Raw genomic sequence first — 18,219 nt, forward strand, 5'->3', positions numbered from 1 at the left:
GAGACACAAAAAACCCTTCAAAAAATCAATAAATCCAGGAGCTGGTTTTTTGAAAAGATCAACAAAACAGACAGACCACTAGCCAGGTTAATAAAAAAGAAAAGAGAAAATAACTAAATTGATGCAGTTAAAAATGATAAAGGGGATATCACCACAGATTCCACAGAAATTCAAATCATCATCAGGGATTATTACAAAAACTCTATGCACATAAACTAGTAAACCTGGAAGAAATGGATAAATTTCTGGACACTTGCCTCCTCCCAAGCCTAAACCAGGAAGAAGCCGTAACCCAGAACAGACCCATAAAAAGGTCTGAAGTTGAGGCAGCAATTAAGAGCTTACCACCCAAAAAAAGCCCAGGTCCAGACAGGTTCACAGCCGAATTCTACCAGACATCAAAAGAGGAGCTGGTACCATTCCTTCTGAAACTATTCCAAACAATACAAAAAGAGGGAATTCTTCCCAAATCATCTTATGAGACCAACATCATCCTGATTCCAAAACCCGGCAGAGACTCAACAAGAAAAGAAAACTTCAGGCCAATATCCATGATGAACATAGATGCAAAAATCTTCAATAAAATACTGACAAGCCGATTGGAACAGCACATCAAAAAGCTTATCCACCATGATCAAGTAGGCTTCATCCTGGGGATGCAAGGCTGGTTCAGGATACACAAGTCTATAAACGTAATTCACCACATAAACAGAACCAAAGACAAAAACCACATGATTATCTCAATTGATGCAGAGAAGGCCTTTGACAAAATTCAACAGCCCTTTATGCTAAAATCCCTCAATAAGCTAGGTATTGATGGAACGTATCTCAAAATAATAAAAGCTATTTACGACAAACCAACAGCCAATATCATACTGAATGGGCAAAAACTGGACGCATTCCCTTTGAAATCTGGCACTAGACAAGGATGCCGTCTCTCACCACTCCTATTCAATATAGTACTGGAAGTTCTAGCCAGAGCAATCAGGCAAGAAAAAGAAATAAAGGGTATTCAAATAGGAAAGGAGGAAGTCAAATTGTCTGTATTTGCAGACGACATGATTGTATTTCTAGAAGACCCCATCGTCTCAGCCCCAAATCTCCTGAAACTGATAAGCAAGTTCAGCAAAGTCTCAGGATACAAAATCAATGTGCAAAAATCACATGCATTCCTATACACCAATAACAGACTTAAAGAGAGCCAAATCAAGAACAACTGCCTTTCACAATTGCCACAAAGGGAATAAAATACCTAGGAATACAACTAACAAGGAACGTAAAAGACCTCTTCAAGGAGAACTATACGCCACTGCTCAACGAAATAAGCGAGGACACAAACAGATGGAGAAACATTCCATGTTCACGGTTAGGAATAATCAATATCATGAAAATGGCCATACTGCCCAAAGTAATTTACAGATTCAATGCTATCCCCATCAAGCTACCAATGACCTTCTTCACAGAACTGGAAAAAACCACCTTAAACTTCATATGGAGCCAAAAGAAAGCCTGCATAGCCAAGTCAATTCTAAGCAAAAAGAACAATGCGGGAGGCATCACACCACTGGAGTTCAAAGTATACTACAAGGCTACAGTAATCAAAGCAGTATGGTACTGGTACCAAAACAGAGATATAGACCAATGGAACAGAACAGAGGTCTCGGAGGCAACACAACATATCTACAACCATCTGATATTTGACAAACCAGACAAAAACAAGCAATGGGGAAAGGATTCCCTGTTTAATAGATGGTGTTGGTAAAACTGGCTAGCCATGTGCAGAAAGCAGAAACTGGACCCCTTCCTGACGCCTTACACTAAAATTAACTCCAGATGGATTAAAGACTTAAACATAAGACCTAACACCATAAAAACCCTAGAAGAAAATCTAGGCAAAACCATTCAGGACATAGGTGTAGGCAAGGACTTCACGACCAAAACACCAAAAGCATTGACAACAAAAGCCAAAATAGACAAATGGGACCTAATCAAACTCCACAGCTTCTGCACAGCAAAAGAAACAATCATTAGAGTGAATCGACAACCAAAAGAATGGGAAAAAATTTTTGCAGTTTACCCATCTGACAAAGGGCTGATATCCAGAATTTACAAAGAACAATACATCTATCTCTAGCAGATAATGTTTTGTGTGATTCCAGGGGGACAGTCACATGTTCAAATTAAAGTTTAAGTCTAGGGAGGGAGGTTATTTAACTTTTAAATTTTCTCATTTTTAGAAGGAGGACTTCATATTCTAACCACAATCATCTATGCCCTGAGGACAAATAAAGACCAGAAAAATTAGAGATCTTACAAACACTAGGAAAAAAACTCCTCTGGGACTGAATTGACACCTGCATTCACCGAATGCAGAGCCAAGAAGTGATGGGGCCCTTCATGGGCATCAGCTCTGCAACTGCAAGGCCAGAACTACTCAACCCCTCCCTGATTTGCATAATTTCCTTGGAGTCCATATCTGCTCTTTAGAATCCTCATGAATAGCCTTCACAGTGGTTCTGGGCAAGAAACAACCTCTGGTTGGCCTAGAATGAACATGGGTGTCCTGACCCAACTCTTTTGCCTTCTGCTGCTCTGGCACCCAGGTGAGGAGGGGAATGCAGGGAATACCCCTGAGATGATGGGGATCTTCTCTTCTAATTGTGAGAAACTTGCAGGGTCTCTGTGGATTTCTGACCCATCATCTCCCCTTAGAGACCCAGGTGCCTCAGGTTAGGGGTCCAGGGCTTCTGGAACATGCTGGAGGAAAATGGCGGTGAATTTGTGTTTTGCTTCCTTTTCAGGTGTCAGAGGGAACACTGTGCTGACCCAGTCTCCAGCCCTCCTCTCTGTGTCTCTGAAAGACACCATCTCCATCTCTTGTAAGGCCAATCAGAGCATTAGTGATTATTTAACTTGGTATCAGCAAAAACCAGGCCAGGCTCCTAAGATCCTTATCTATGATGCTGATAACCTGTATTCTGGTGTCTCGTCTCGGTTCTCTGGGATACAGTCTGGGACAGACTTCATTCTCACAATCAGCAGTGTAGAGGCTGATGATGCTGCCACTTATTACTGCCAGCAGGACTATACAGTCCCTTGCACCATGTTACAGCCCTTAACAGAAACCTTCCTTCTGGGCTGTTTGTGCAGTGAGTGCATGTGGTTTCACAGCTGCACTCTGTCCTGTGGTGTGTTCAGAAACACAGTGTCTATTTTTGAGTAGGGCTTACAGGCTCATGGGAAAAAAGCTTGAAAGGAATTTTGGTACCTGAAAGGCTTACTTTTCCTTTGTTTTGCAACAATAAAAGACACCCAAACTTTCAATTAATTCTAAAAAAGATATCTCTGGATAGGTCTGCCAAAGATTCCATTCATAGCATGGTTTTTGAATTTCTTCTTTGAGAATAAATGTTTTATTTTTTTTAGGCAGACAACTAGGTTAACAAAGAAACAACAACAAAAAAAATCCCATATCCAGGGAAATAACAGCAACTCTTAGGCAACTACATTGTCTACTGTCATTTACTGAAGTCTTGAAGACTTACTGTATGTTGAATATAGTACTAAAGGTAAATAAACCTAGTGGAATTATTCGACAAGAATAATCTGTAGATCAGAAGTTAGAGATTCCCAGAGTTTTAATTGTTCAAGGTACCAGCGTTCGTGAGAGAACACGAAACAGGTACTCTGATATTAATACTCTAATACTGACTGTATAATTTCTACTAATCAGTCATAACTTTTAATGGCAAAAACTGTAATTACTTTTGCATCAACCTGATAATTCATTTTAAAAATTCTAAATATAGCTAAATTTAGTAAACTGTATTTACTGCGTATAAAGTGATATAAAGTGTGCAGCTTAGTTAGCATAAACATATACATATCCATTTTAACCACTACCCAGATGAAGCTGTACACCATCTTCAGCATCCCAAATGGCTTCCTCATGCTCCTCCTCTGTCAGTTTCATGCTCCATTCACTACTGCCAGAGACCATCATTTTCTATTTTTCTCCAATATTGATTGAGTTTGTTCTTGAACTTTATTTCTTATGTTCTTGAAATATTATAGTATGTACCTTTTCATGTCTTGCTTCTTTGGTCATAATGTCTTTGGAGCTTTTCCTATGTTGCTGGTGTGGCCGTAATTTGTTCCTTTCTACTGCTGTATAGTTTTCTATTGTATGAATACAACACAATTTTTGATTCATTCTTCAGTTTTTGGTTGTTTTCAATTTGAACATATCATTAATAAAGCTGTTAGGAACATTTTTATACATGCCTTTTGTGCATGCACTTCTCTTAGATTCTTCTAGGAATGGAAGTGCTCAGTCATAGGATTGGCAAAGCCTTAGCTATGCCTAGCAGTGAGTCAGCCTGGCACTGGAAGAACTCAGTTTAGGATCCTGTGATTCTCATCATGATTGTACCCATCTAACTTTATTCTGACTCAATGAAACTGGCAGAAGACAGAGGCCCCAAGGCTGAGGAGACTGCACAGTATTGCTTGCCTTGGTCCTCCTCACTTAGTGCTGGAGGAGAGGCTGTGACCCTTTGTGCTGCTGTCCTTGGAGTCCAAACTGCATCAGCTGCTTCCTCACTCCCACAGTGTCTTTTGGGGTTACTGTAATGAGGATCAGAAAAATAGAGTAAATTTCATACAACATAATGTTTAATTTCACCTTGTATTACTTAACAATGTGGAGTATATGATAATAAAACACAATTTGAGGAACATTGTTAAAGAAGGTTCCAGCACATTCTAGCATCATTTTATTTACTTGCAAGTAAGCCATAGAGTCATAGGTTTTGATTATTTCTACATGATAGATGGTGCATGTGGCCTGTTAGTTCTCCTGTGCAACTGTCATGCTACCTGACTTCAAACTATACTACAAGGCCACAGTAATCAAAACAGCATGGTACTGGTACCAAAACAGAGACATAGACCAATGGAACAGAATGGAGGCCTCAGAAGCAACACCACCCATATGCAATCATCTGATCTTTGACAAACCAGACAAAAACAAGCAATGGAGAAAGGAGTCCCTGTTTAATAAATGGTGTTGGGAAAACTGGTTAGCAATGTGCAGAAAGCGGAAACTGGACCCCTTCCTGACACCTTACACTAAAATTAACTCCAGATGGATTAAAGATCTAAACATGAGACCTAACACCATAAAAACCCTAGAAGAAAACCTAGGCAAAACCATTCAGGACATAGGCATAGGCAAGGACTTCATGGCTAAAACACCAAAAGCAATGGCAACAAAAGGCAAAATGGGCAAATAGGATCTAATTAAACTCCAGAGCTTCCGTACAGCAAAGGAAACAATCATTAGAGCAAACTGGCAACCAACAGAACGGGAAAAAATTTTTTTGCAATCTACCCATCTGCCAAAGGGCTAATATCCAGAATCTACAAAGAACTAAAACAGATTTACAAGAAAAAAACAAACCCATTCAAAAGTGGGCGAAGCACATGAACAGACACTTTTCAAAAGAAGACATATATGAGGCCAACAAACATGAAAAAATGCTCATCATCACTGGTCATTAGAGAAATGCAAATCAAAACCACATTGAGATACCATGTTACACCAGTTAGAATGGAGATATTAAAAAATCTGGAGACAACAGATGCTGGAGAGGATGTGGACAAATAGGAACACTTTTACACTGTTGGTGGGAGTGTAAATTAGTTCAACCATTGTGGAAGATAGTTCAACCATTGTGGAAGACAGTGTGGCGATTCCCCAAGGACCTAGAAATAGAAATTCCATTTGACCCAGCAATCCCATTACTGGGTATATATCCAAAGGATTATAAATCATTCTATTATGAAGACACATGCACAGGTATGTTCATTGTGGCACTGTTTACAATAGCAAAGACCTGGAACCAACCCAAATGCCCATCGATGATAGACTGGATAAGGAAAATGTGGCACATATACACCATGCAATACTATGCAGCCACAAAAAAGGATGAGTTCGTGTCCTTTGTAGGGATGTGGATGGGTCTGGAAACCATAATTCTCAGCAAACGGACACAAGAACAGAAAACCAAATACCGTATGTTCTCACTCATAGGCGGGTGTTGAACAATGAGAACACATGGACACAGGGAGGAGAGCATCACACACTGGGTATGTTGGGGGGACTAGGGGAGGGACAGCGGGGAATATGGAGTTGGGGAGGGATAACATGGGGAGAAATGCCAGATATAGGTGACGGGGTGGGGATGGAGGCAGCCAACCACATTGACATATATGTACCTATGCAACAATCCTGTATGTTCTTCATATGTACCCCAGAACCTAAAGTGTAATTATATATATATATATATATATATATATATATATATATATATACTTTGCTAACAGGTTCCAGATTTTTTTCTTTGTTCTGGATGATGAGTTGTAAATGGATCAATAAAAAAGTATTGATTTGTTACAAATAAATGAACTAGATCCAGTTTTAGCAGAGGGTTTTTTAACTTTTTATATTTATTTGTAGGGAAGATCACTTTTTTCTGCTTTAACCTTCCTTTTTAAAAAAATTTAGTTGTTTTTTTCTCCTGGACTAGATAGGAGAAAAGGAGCTTCCCCCTGTTAGTTATGGCTTCCCCCTGTTTGCTATAACTTCTCATTAAGTCACTACTGTATTTTTCTTCTGTAATCTATAACTCTGAGTTATACAACAGGTAGAAGTGTGGATGCTTGCGTTCTCTCCTCCAACACATCTATTTACTATTTCAAAACTCTCAATTACTGTTTGGTAGATTGTTTGGTTTTGGAAATGCTGATTTCAACCCAGGGAAGAAACGCAGGACAGTGATGAGCCTTTCAGGGAAGCCTTCTCCTTGGCTGCAATGACCTGCCGATGGATGGTCATTATCTAAGGTTGACTACATGGAAAGGATTTCAGATGCCTGACAGAATGTGAGAAACAAACACAGAACATAAAAAGAAGCATATAATTCTGGGATCTATGGGCATCTAGACTAAAGTTTTCCTTAACATGCAACTAGTATAAAGGTAGAGTGCAGAGGAAGGATTGTCAGAGTCATATTAGATCTTAGTGACGCAAATTAGATCTTACTGATATAAATGAGACATTGAATTAAGTCTTTCTCTCAGTCTGACACTTGGAATTTTCTTTTGTAAGATTTTAAAATGCATCAGGTAATACTTACATATGTAACAGCTGATCCCTGAGCCATCACTGACACAGATAGCACCAGGACCACTGTGCATAGACAGGTTTTCGACTCTGAGTAGTAGACACAAGATTGCTGTATTCACAGCCTCCACTTGAGGGCTTGGGGGTTCCCTGGCCTTGCTACATTGATAGCACAGCTGGCTTTGATTCTATTCCCAATTCCCTTTCTTCCTTATGCCCTCTGCAAATCACAGTAATTCTCCAGGTGATATCCTGGGACTATCCTTGGGATATTCTTGGTCTTCATCCTGACTTAGAGAAAATTGATCCTCAGGGGCCTCACCTGATCCACAGTTTCAGGTTTATCCTAACCCAGACTCTAATTCCAGGGTTACCCTCTTGAGTTGGAGGAAGAAATGGTGATTTTTAAAACATAACCATCTAGTCAGAGGCTTCATGCTGATGAGCTGTGGGGAATATGATCAAATGGCAGCAAAAGGGTAGACTATGGAAGTTTCCAAAATAAAAATAAGATACAGCCCCTTTGGTTCACCTTGGACAATGATGTATGTGTGAGTTACACACCCTTTAAAAATACATGGTGTTATCTTTGTGTATAACCATGACTTGGTTATATAATGGTAATAAGAATGGCAGTAAAATGCCCAGTAATTGCCCAATGAGCTCATGAACAAAGTGATCACAGTGGCAAAGATGGAGCTTATACATAGCCTCAGTAACATGGTCTTTCATTCCCTACAGCTTATCTGGCTATAGCCACAGCTGAGTGCCCAATCTGTTAGATGCAGAGACCCACACTGGTTCTCTAATATGGCACCATTCCCCTGGGTGACAAGCAGCTACCTGGTCGCAGGTTGATTACATTAGACAACTTCCATCATGTAAGGAACAGCATTTCATTCCTACTAGAATAGATGCCTACTCCAGATATGAGTTTACTTTCCCTGAACATAGTGCTGTTGCCTAAACTATGTTCCATAGACACAGAAAACCAATAGTCCTAAGCAAGTTTATATTCTCTGGACCCAGTTTTTGGTTCCTGCAATCAAACATATTTTAATTAACTTACCTAAGTGGCTTAAGTGGCTTCTCTTGCTTAGCTAACAAATGCGCCACTCAAAAACTTAGTTTGGCTGCAGCCTCATTTTCATTTTTTAGTTTTGTGAATAAATTTTGCTGTGAATAGCTATTGTGTTTTAAATTTTCTAATTTTTAAAAATCATGACTAGGTATTAGACTTGACAAATGCTTTTTCTGCACCTAATGATACAATCATGAAATTTCTTTCCTCTCAATTTGTCTTACTGTATTGGCTAGAACTTGGAGCGCAATGTGGAGAAGAAAGTGAGAGGGAACATCCTTTCCTTAGCAGGAAAGCTTCTAATTTCTCACCATTAAATATGGTGTTATATGTAGATTTTTGTAGATGGACTTTATGATTTGCATCTACAAAAGGAAGTTCTCTTCTATTCCCAGTTTACTGAGAATTTTTTCTGTATAATTAATAAGTACGGGATTTCTTCAAGTTCTTTTTCTGCATTTATTGATATGTGTTCCTTCTTAATCTGTTAATATGATGGATTATACTAATTGGTTTATTAATGTTGAACCGGGCTGGAAGATGTGGAATAAATCCCAATTTGTTGTAGTGTATAATTCTTTTTAGATATTGTTGGGTTTGATTTACCAATACTTTGTTGAGGAACATTGCATCTATTTTCATAAGCAATATTGGTCTGTAGATTTTTTTTTGTAATGTCTTCTTTTTGGTTTGGCATTCTGGTTATGCTGATCTCATAGAAACAGGAAGTATTCTCTCTGCTTTTGTCTTCTGGAATATATTGTAGAGAATTGGCATAATTTCCTTCCTTAAATATTTGATAGAATTCACCCAGGAGCCCATCTAGACCTGGTGTTTTCTGTTTTGAAAGCTCATTAATTATTGATTCCACTTCTTTAATAGACATAGGCCTTTTCTGATTTGACTGTTTCTTCAGTGTGAGCTTAGGTAGATTGCATTTTTCAAAAAGTTTGGTTATTTCATCTAGATTATCAAGTATGTGGGCACGGAGTTATCTATAGAATTCCTTTACTATTTTTTTAGTGTCCGTAAAATCTATAGTGATATTCTCTTTTTAATTTTCATTCAATTGTTATCTCTCTTTTTTATATGTTGAGGCTAACTTGTGTCTTATCAGTTTTATTGATATTTTCAAAGAACTGACTTTAAGTGTTATTAACTTTCTCCATTTTTTGTCAATTTCATTGATTTCTGCTCTAACATTTACTATTTCTTTTATTCTGTTTACTTGTGACTTAATTTGTTCTTTTTTTTTTTTTTTTTTTTGGTTTGCTAAAGCACAAGCTTAAGTTATTGACTTTTAACTTTCTTCTTTTCTAATAAATGTTTTCTATGTTATACATTTCTGTCTAAGCACTGAATGCCTACAAATTTTTATAGCTTGTATTTTCATTTTCATTTTGGTTCCAAATAGAAATTGCCTGCAAGACATCTTTGACCTAGGTGTTATTTAAAAGTGTGTTGTTTAATCTTCAAATATTTTGGGATTTTTCAGGTATCTTCAAATATTTTGGAAATTTTCAGGTTATTTATTTCTAGTTTAAATCCTTTGTGGTCTTAGAGAAATTGTTGTATGATTTCTATTCCTTAAATTTGTTATGATGCATTTTATGGTCAAGAATGGTCTATTTTGGTGAATGTTCCATGTGAATTAGAGAAAATTGTATAACTTTTTGTTGTTGGATTAAATAGTAAATAGATGTTCATTATAACCAGTTTGATTGATGGTATTGTTGAGTTCAACTATGTCATTATTGATTTTCTGTCTGTTGGATCTGTCCATTTCTAAGACAGAGGTGCTATGCTCTGTTTTTAGGAATATACACATTAAATATTGTTATGTCTTAGAGAATTGACTCATCTATCATCATGTATGTGCCTCTTTATCCTTGATACTTTTCCTTGCTCTGAAGTCTGCTCTGTTTGAAGTTATTCTGGTTTTCTTTTGATAAGTGTTACCATGGTATATCTTATTCCATCCCTTTACTTTTAATTTATATGTCTTTATAATTACAATGCATTTCTTGTAGACTACATATAGTTGAGTGTTTTTTAAATGTATGCTGACAATCTCTTTTAATTGGTGTATCAACCTATTGATGTCTAAAATGATTATTAGTACATTTAGATTAATATCTACTGTTGGTTATTATTTTGTATTTTGTGCACTTGTTCTTTTTTCTCATTTGTTTTCTACACTTTTTTTCTACTTTTTTGCCTTTTGTAATTTCAGTTGAGCATTTTGTATGATTCCAAAATTTTCTTTCTTTTCTTAGCATATCAGTGATGGTAATTTTTTTTATTTTTACTTTTTAAGTAGTTTTACTAAGGGTTTGTGATAAATGTACAATTAATCCAAATCAACTTTTATTTTACTTTTTTATGTTACATTTTTTATTAGAATGAAAGCTGATAAACAACTTATATAGAGAAAACTTTTTATGTATTTCTGTGTGTAGATTATACAAGTGATGTCTGAAAACATTCTTGTGATTAAGAAACTATAATGAAGTGTTTACATTAAAAAGCAAAAGCCAATCTTCATATACCACTAGTGGTCTTTCTACTCTTCCAGTGATTTAATAAAACTTTAAAAATTATTTTTCCAAAATATTTTAATATTAAATAATTTTTCATATTTATGGGGTACATGTGATATTTTAATATATGCATACAATGTATAATGATCAAATCAAGATATTTAGGATATCCATCACATCAAAGAGTCATAATTTCTATGACAATATTCAAAATCTTCTTTTTTAGCTATTTTTAAATGTACAATAAGTTATTGATAGCTATTGTCACTCTATTGTTATACCCAGGCGAGTTAGATGGAACAATGCCATGCTCTGAGTTTCAAATTAAGAGTCCTTTATTAATTAGCTGGTGACAGAGAGATGGCTAATGCTCAAAATTCTCTCTGCCCCAAGGAAGGGGCTGGATTCCTTTTTATACCTTGTTTAAGGTAGGGGAGGGGGAGCCTAGCTGGAGCAGAGTTTACAGAAACAGAACAAGCAAGTTAGATAAGGAGGCCGGTAACTAGGAGGCAGGAGGTTCTCATGATTGTTGATTTTCAAGAAGGGTATACACAAGTGGCTCCCATGATTGCCAGTTACCAAGGAGGGTATTTGGTACTTGTCATATAACCAATCAAGGGGGGGCATTCATAATGGCAAGTGGGCTTGTCAAGCAGGCTATGGTTACAAAGGTTACATGTTTCTATAGTTCTAAGTACAGCATGACCCAGTATAGTAGCAAGACCCAGGAATGCACTTAAGGGAGGAGTAGCAGGAGGGGTGAGGTGGAGGTCAAGATGGAGTCTATCTGGCTCTCAGGAAAATGGAGTCTGTCTGGCTAACACAGGGTAGGTTAGCACATTATGATGCTGTCAAAAACTTACGCCTTTTCTCTAACTGCATGTTTTTGCCCATTCACCAATTTCTCTTTATTCCCAGCTTCTAGTAACTATTCTACTCTCTAGCTCCATGAGATCCACTACTTTAACTCCTGAGTGAGAACATGAAATATTTGTCTTTCTGTGTCTGGCTTATTTCTAAGGCCACTTCAAATTAACATTAAACTGTTTCATGGTTAGTGCAAATATGTTATGATAAAATATTTCGAATCCCCAACTCCTGTTCCCTACATCATGGTTGTCATTTATTTCACTTATTGATATCTCGCTCCCTCGTCCTTTTTTGTATGGTTTCTGAGGAGAAGTGTGAAATTCTTATCTTTGCTTGTCTACAGATAATGTGATCTTTTTCTTTGGTTTCTTTCAAGACTTTTTCTTTATCTTTTTTTTTTTTCCTGAAGTTTGCATCTGATATGTCTAGGTGTAGTTTTTTTGTTGTAGCTTGTTGTGCGACAGCATTTATCTTTGCTTGGTGTTCTCTGAGCTTCCTGGATCTGTGATTTTGTGTCTGACATTAATTTGGGAGCTTTCTTAGTTGTTGCTTTAAATATTGTTTCTTCTGAATACTTTTTACATTACATAATTATTCCACAATTAACTTAAAGATTCTTCAATTAGTGAGTTGTTTACAATTGAAAGCTGCAATTAGAAAAGTTTTTTTTTTTTTTTTTTTTTTTTTTTTTTTTGAGACAGAGTTTCACTCTTGTTACCCAGGCTGGAGTGCAATGGCGCGATCTCGGCTCACCGCAACCTCCACCTCCTAGGTTCAGGCAATTCTCCTGCCTCAGCCTCCTGAGTAGCTGGGATTACAGGCACGCGCCACCATGCCCAGCTAATTTTTTGTATTTTTAGTAGAGACGGGGTTTCACCATGTTGACCAGGATGGTCTCGATCTCTTGACCTCGTGATCCACCCTCCTCGGCCTCCCAAAGTGCTGGGATTACAGGCGTGAGCCACCGCGCCCGGCCCAGAAAAGTTTTTAGAAACATTCTCGTACATGTCTTTTGTGGACTTGTGCAACCACTTCTCTTAGGTACATTCCTAGGAATGAAAGTGCTGAGTCACAGGATTGGCATAGGTTTGTCTTTAGTAAACGTATGAATAATGATGCTGGGAAACTTTTCATATGTTTATTTTTCATTGGTTATTTGGATAACTTGTTTCTTGAGATATCCTTGTTTAAATCTTGCAATAAATGTACAATTAACCCAAATCAACTTTTTCACTTTTTTAAGCTAAACTTTTTATTAGAATGAAAGCCAATCATAAAGGCTATATATGTAGTCTTGAGATGTGTTTCTTCAAATCATGCATTTGGAACCAAGCATTTGAACAGCAATTCTTAAGGCTATGTGTATAGCCTTTTTAAAGTTTTTTATATATGTGCATATAGGTATTTTTTAGTTCATTTTATATTCTGATAACATTTTTGTTATAAATATGCATTAAAATATCTTTTCCCCCTTTTCAATGTGTTTACTTACTTTATTAATGTTGTCAGCCTATCAATTTCAAAAAAAGAATCCTTTGGGGATTTTAAGTGGATTGCATGGAAGCTACATGTCAATTTTCAGAAAATTTAAATTATAACAATATTGAGTATTCTGCTCTGTGAACATGCAAAACTCTCTATTTACTGAAATCTTCTTTAATTGACAGTAGATATTTTATATATTGACATACTATCCAAAGACTTGGCTGAGTTATTGGTTTTATTGGTTTAGTTGTAGATTGCCTAAAAATTTAGGTACACAATGCATTATTAGCAATACAGATATATTTCTTTCTTTCCAAAATTGTACCTTTTACTTCTTTGTGTTGCTTTATTGTATTTTCTAAGATCTTCCGTAAAATTTTGAATAGAAATGGTGCTAGTGGACATCTATGTGTTTTTCTAATCTAATTGATACATTATTCAATAATGGATTACTGAGTATGATGTTTGCAGCAGGATGTTTTCAGGTACTTCATTAGACTAAGGAATTTCTCCTTTGTTTTTGACTTACTGAGAATTTTTGCTAGGAATAGCTGTTGACTGTCTTCAACTGAGTTTAGCATCTATTGAGATAGTTGTATAGTTTTTCTTTGGTATTCTGTCACCATGATGAATTATATAGATTGATTTTTTTTTTTTTTACATTAAAGTAAACTTGCATTCCTGGAATATATTCTACATGGTTGTAATGACTTAGTGTACATCCATATAAATTACATATAGATATAATATTGATTATATATTGTATATTGACACGGTCTCCAGTCACTGTGTCTTTGGCTCCAGGGGAAAGAGCCACTATCACCTGCAGAGCCAGAGTGTTAGCAGCTACTTAGCCTGGTACCAGCAGAAACCATGCATAGTTCTGTGGATGGATTTAATTTTCTCTCTTCTTAAAATTACATTTCATGCCTATATTCATAAGAGATACTGGTTTTTAATTTCATATTTGTAATGTTCCTATCACTTTTTGGTATTGAGATTACCCTGAGCTTATATAATAATTTTGGAGGTATTTTCCTTTTTTCATTATCTTGAAATTTGTTTAATTTTGATATGGCGTATTACTTAAACACTTGGTATAATTAACCAGTCCATTATATATGTGACAGGAGTTTATTCCAGATTCATTATTACTGTGTCAAATAACGTGCCATAAAATTTAATATCTCCCTTTTATTTTTTTACTTTCATAGGCTCTGTAATGATTTCTTCCTTTTCATTTCTGATAATGTATTTTGTGTCTTTTTTTCTGTCTCTTTTTTTGTCCCCCTTCTTGGATAGCCATAGGCTTCAATTCCTTTTTTGGTGGCTGTTTGGTGCTGTGATGTATTGGTTAATCTAAGTATGGGACTATTTACAGTTTTTATATGTAACACTTTGGAAAGTGTTATGACATCAACCTCCCTTTCACCAAACTGTAATCTGTTGAAGCACTATTGTCGTATTGGACCGAGTGTAGAAAGTTATCACCAAGACAAAAGTGTGCCAGATTGCAGGGTCATTTATTATGCCGGCGACCACAGAGGACTCACGTCTCTCCAACCTGTGGTGCCAAAAGGAGGGTGCCACGATTTTTTATACCCGAAAAACCACCTTGGGAGTGGGGGTGAGGGGCGGGGATGGGGATGAAAAGCTTTCGGACATTCCAAGGGCTAGGGGATTCTGTGATTCACCTCCTGGGTGGAGACAAGGGCGGGGGTCTCCGGACATTCCAAGGGCCAGGGGACTTTTGTCATTCTGTTTGTTACTTCAGTGGTTTACAGAAGTCAAGATATACATTTGTTTACACATCGTCTGGGTGGTGATAGAAGTCACAGATTTTAGCAGTTACTGATAAGAAAAGGTAAGCAGCTTTACATAGTTTTGCAGAACAAACTAGCAGTTCTATTTACAGAGGCCAAGGACAGTAGTTATTGTGAGGAGAATGGGGCAGCCATTTCAACTTATTTAAAAAACAGTTTTGCTCAGGTTCTGGCTCTAGGCCAGCACAATATCATATTCCCCCCTGTTCTTTTAACATGTATTAAGTCTTTAATAGGTTTCCTCTTTTTGACACAAGGGCCCATATTTGGATCTCAGAACCATCAATTTGACCGAATCTATTTCTTCCTGGATAAATTTGAGGAGCATGTTTAAAAGGCATGGTCCAAATGTTAACCCTAGGACCATTAGCACCAAGGGTCCTGCTAATCCAGTGAGCAGGAATGTTAGCCAGGGGTTTACGGGAGGGTCTCGGGTAAGAAAAATGAAAGAGTTTCTGTTTGCAGTATATCCTGTTATAGTGGAGATAGTTTCACAACCCCAATGGGGGCAAAAGAATTCATTTAAGTCTCCACAATTCCGTTTTTTTGGCGGGGTGGATTCTGGGCACAGATATAACCCCATGGTCTGGAGTTGTCGCTCTGCCCCTAAACTGCCACACCCAGCTATACCTCCATTTGTCCTGAAATTTAAGTGGGGGCCCAGGAGGGCACAGAGGTCCAGGGAGAAGGTAGTGGGGGTCTCCGGAGTGTACTCCAGGTTTAGGTTGACTAGGGTGGATCCCTTTCCGGTTAAGGAACTAACATATGCTCCAGTGGAGCCCTCAGTGATGACCCATCGATAGTAGGTGGGTGCCAAGGAGGGTCCCTTTCAGAGGGTGGTTGCAGGAATCAGGGAGATTAGGATGATGACTGAGAACGGCGCAATAGTCTTAGCTTTAGGAGGTCCGTTGAGGATGGAACCGCTTCCCATCCTGCATCTGGGCGGTCAGTCTTGACGTGTGAGTGGTGAATCCAGGCAGTCAGTCCGTCCACCTTGATTGCCGTGGGGGTGACCAGGATTACAGTGTAGGGTCCTTTCCAGCGAGGAGTTAGGCCAGAGGTAGTGACTCTCTTCACCAGGACTTCATCCCCTGGCTGGAAGGGGTGTACCGGCTGGTCAGTGAAATCCACTAGGGTAGGTCGAGTTCCCCTGATGAGCAAGTGCACCTGGGACTGAACAGACTGGAGTGCCTGCAAGGACTTAGGGAGTGTATGGTTATGGACTCCAGCATGTATGGCGTTCACAAGTCTGGGGAGTAAGGGAGGGGGACTTCCAAACATAATTTCAAAAGGAGTAAAGCTTTTTCATAGGGAGTACATGGGGTACGGAGGAGAACAAAAGGAAGCAGGCTGACCCAGTTTTCACCGGTCTCCAGAATGAATTTTGTCAAAGTTTCCTTTATGGTCCGGTTCATCCTTTCAACCTGCCCTGAACTCTGGGGGCGATAGGCACAGTGCAGTTTCCAGGATGTGCCCAGGGCCTTGGCCAGGCCCTGTGAAACCTGAGCTGTAAATGCAGGGCCATTATCTGATCCCAGTGTCAGGGGCAAGCCGAACCGAGGAACCAGGTCCTGTAACAATTTTTTCGCTACTACCAGTGCGGTTTCTGACCTAGTAGGAAAAGCCTCGACCCATCCAGAGAAAGTGTCTACAAACACAAGGAGGTACTTATAGCCGCACGCTGGGGGCTTTATTTCAGTAAAATCTACCTCCCAGTGTTCCCCTGGGCTAGTACCCCTGAGTCTTATTCCTGCCTGACTAGGCCTACTGCCTCCTGGATTTACCCTGGCACAAACTTCACAACGAGTAGTAGTTTCCCTAACAATCTCATGTAAGTGCGGAATGTAATATCTGGCCCTCAGCAGCTCGGTGAGTTTTGTTTGTCCTAAGTGAGTGGCCTGGTGTGTGTGCTTAACTAGAGCCCGTCCTAGGCCTCGGGGAGCACAATCCTTGTGTCCAGTAGAATCCACCATCCTGTGGAATCTTGCCATTCCCCCTGTTCTTTGGCAAAGTTTTCTTCCTCAGGTGAGTACGTAGGGGTAGGAGGCAAGGTTGGGGCCGGCAGAGTCACAAGAAGAGTCAGAGGTTTTACTGGCCCCACGGCTGCCAATCTGGCCTGTAGGTCAGCTGCCCTATTTCCCCTTGCCTCTGGTGAATCTCCCTTCCGGTGTCCTTTGCAGTGCATCAATGCCACTGCCTTAGGCTTCCATATAGCTTCTAGTAGAGCTCGGATTTCCTCTTTGTTTTTGATGATTTTTCCCTTTGAGGTAAGCAACCCTCTTTCTTTATAAATGGCACCATGCACATGGGCCATAGCAAAAGCATACCAGCTATCCATGTAGATGTTAACCATTTTTCCCTCCGCCCAGTCCAAGGACTTTATTAAAGCTATAAGTTCAGCCTTTTGGGCTGAGGTTCCATGTGAAAGAGCCTGGGCCCAGATAACCCGCTCTAGAGTGACCACAGCTGCCCCAGTGTACCTGACTCCGTCGACCATGAAACTGCTGCCATCTGTATATAGTACCTCCTCTGGGTTCTGCAGGGGGACGTCGGTGAGATCCGGTCGTGCAGCATGGAGGACATCTATTGTCTGTTGGCAGTCATGTATGGGCTTCTCTGGCTCGCTGTCGGGTAGCAGTGTGGTGGGGTTTAAAACTGTGGTTTTTGAAAATTTTATGCAGGGCTGGTCCAAAAGTAAGGCCTGGTATTGGGCTATGTGGGCATTAGACATCCATTTTCCCGTAGATCCACGGAGTAGCAACTCCACTGCGTGGGGTGCCACTAAGTTCAACTCCTGCCCCAAGATCAGTTTGTTCGCCTCCCTGACTAACAGGGCCTTAGCTGCCACTGACCTCAAACAAGCTGGCCACCCAGAGGCTAAGGGATCAAGTCTTTTTGAAAGGTAGGCAACTGGCCGGGACCAGGGTCCCAATGTCCGGGTGAGCATCCCCTTAGCGACTCCCTGTTTTGTATGCACAAACAACTGGAAAGGTTTAGAGATGTCTGGCAAGGCCAAGGCTGGGGCTGCAGTCAGGGCAATCTTGAGCTTGTCAAAAGCCTGTTGCTCCACCTCTGTCCATATCAAGGGCTGATTTCCTCCAGCACAGGCATACAGGGGCTTGGCTATCTCAGCAAATCCCAAAATCCATAGCCTGCAGTACTCTACTGCCCCAAGGAATTCTTGAACTTGGCATTTTGTGGTGGATTGGGTATTTGCAGCACTGCTTGGACTCG

The 18,219-nt window shown here is 39.2% G+C and overlaps 1 long non-coding RNA gene and 1 gene segment (V, D, J or C); one reads left to right on the forward strand and one right to left on the reverse strand.

Annotated features, from left to right (window-relative positions):
- Positions 1–18,219, reverse strand: part of LOC116526975 — a 315,897-nt gene that overhangs the window by 62,580 nt on the left and 235,098 nt on the right.
- LOC116526989 lies at positions 2,128–18,013 on the forward strand. The gene is made up of 3 exons (XR_004258331.1): positions 2,128–2,603; positions 5,046–5,047; positions 18,003–18,013. It is a non-coding gene; the product is annotated as an uncharacterized LOC116526989 (long non-coding RNA).

The sequence above is a fragment of the Sapajus apella genome, unplaced genomic scaffold, assembly GCF_009761245.1.
Source record: "Sapajus apella isolate SASKATOON/1434 unplaced genomic scaffold, GSC_monkey_1.0 scaffold52, whole genome shotgun sequence".
NCBI lineage: Eukaryota > Metazoa > Chordata > Mammalia > Primates > Cebidae > Sapajus > Sapajus apella.